Source organism: Fonticula alba (assembly GCF_000388065.1).
Source record: "Fonticula alba strain ATCC 38817 unplaced genomic scaffold supercont2.3, whole genome shotgun sequence".
Taxonomy (NCBI): Eukaryota; order Rotosphaerida; family Fonticulaceae; genus Fonticula; species Fonticula alba.
In genome coordinates this window covers 701,789-703,710 of record NW_009242973.1, presented here as the reverse complement: position 1 = coordinate 703,710, position 1,922 = coordinate 701,789, and the positions used below count along the sequence as shown (strand labels likewise).

General features: G+C 71.1%; 1 protein-coding gene across 1 annotated transcript in view; it reads left to right on the top strand.

The window, feature by feature from the left end:
- The window catches only part of H696_01950 (hypothetical protein), a 7,706-nt gene that overhangs the window by 963 nt on the left and 4,821 nt on the right, over positions 1-1,922 (top strand). The gene's annotated exons all lie outside the window — the stretch shown is intronic.

Here is a 1,922-nt window from a genome sequence, read left to right as displayed (position 1 = left end):
CGGACGCCTGAACGGTGGCCGCCAGGGTGCCTCCGAACAGGAGCAGGGGTGGCAGACGCAAGGGAGGCCCGGTGCCGAGGGCCCGCGGAGATCGAGTTAAACGGCCACCCTCCGGGCGGACTGTGTGGGCGTGTGCTTGAGCGCGCCTGGGTCTGATCGGTGAGGCGCCATGCGCAAGCGGCCGGCCTGCCCCCACCACGCGCGACCCTCTATGTTCTGCGAGGGCGACGAGGGCGCATTTTCCGCGGCGCGTCATTCCGGCGAAGGAGGCGCCCGGCGCAGCCCAGGTGAGCGGTGCGCGGCGACTGCTGGCGACTACTGGCGACTAGGCGCCAGCTGACCGCTGTTTGGACCCCCGGGGCTGGGGGTGGGGGGGGGCAAAATAGCCGAGGGCTGGTGGGGACGTTGGCCGGGGGCGCGCATGGGCGGCGGCCGCGGTGACGGCGGCCGTGGAGCCCAAGCCCTCCCCCCCCCCCCCCTCCCCATCGCAGCGTGCGGTGCCTAGACGCCGGGCCTGGCGGGGGGCAGGGGGGGCGAGCACGGGCAGGGGCCGGGCGCCAGCGGGCGAGCAGGTGAGTGTCCGCCGGGTGGGGCCGCCCATATGGAGAAATGAGGAATGGTGTCGTTCCCGCTGGGGGATGGCAGAAAAAAATGGCCTGATTCTGCCCGGCTGGCCCCCTGGGGGGGGGGGGGGGCGCGCGCGGCGAGGGCGCGCGGTGCGGCGCCGCTCCTCCGCTCCCGGGCCACGGTGGGACCCGTCCCGGGCTAGCACGCCGGGACTATTGCTCTTGCTGCTGTTGCTGCTGCTATTGTTGTTGTTGTTTTTTTTGCTGACGCCCCCGCCGTGCGGCAGCGCCCTTCCCCGGCACGCCTGGTGCCGTTGCTGCTGCCAGCCGCGCCGGGGTGTGGTCTTTTCCCAGCCGCGCGCCCAGGCAGCAGGGGCGGCGCACACGCGGGCGCCTGTCGCCAGGCGGGCCTCAGCCCTCTCCCCCCCCCCCCCGGGGAGGAGGGGGGCGGGGGGGACGGGAGGCGGACGGGGGCACACCAAAACGCCCGCAAGGGTGCACACACGAACGGGGGTTTCAGATCCGCTCGGTGAGCCGGGAGCGGGAGCGCAAGCGCTAACGCACGGGCAGGCTCAAATGTGCGGGCGTATGCGACCGGGACAGATGGGCAATGTTTACTTTGGGCCGATTCCGGCCCACGCGCCTCCGTGTCACGGGCATGCGCGCGCGCGCGCGCGCGTACACAGACAAGAGCATGCTCCTCCCCTGCGCGCACAAACACCACATGTACCGAAGATGTGTATTTGGGCCAATATTAATGCTGTGGTTTCTCTCAAGCCGGACCAGGCTCCTTCGCGGTTACTGTGTCAGGAGTTTCCCACCCCGGCTCGGGTTCGCCGGTTGGGAGCACATGCCCCCCCCCCCCCCGCCGGGTGTGAGGAGCACGGAATCCTGGAGCCGGTTTAGACCACCCTCTCTGGCGCGGTGAAACGCCCCATGTGTCGCCGCAAGGGCCTGGAGGGGGGGGGGGGGGGGGGGACACGCTTTGCTCCAGGCGGATGGGTCTCCACTCAGAGGTGTGGAGCGGGTTCCGGGGGGGACCGCTCTGCGGCAGGCGCACTCGCCTTCCGGTCGCCCGGCCCCACCCGCGCCCCAGGACGCCAGCCACCACGGCGCACGCGCAGCAGCGCCACGCTGCATGACGCTGCTGCGCGCGCGCCTTTCGTGCGAATGTGCACACAGGCACATACACACGCCGGCCCCGGGATCTGCCCGATGTCCCAGCTTCACAAGGACGCGGCCCGTGCGCCAAGTCCTTCCCCACTCGCTCAGTAGGTCCTCCCCTCCCCCCCCCTACACACACGCACACGCAGACGCATTTGGATTTCCCCCTGCACACGCTGCTGCGCCTATCAC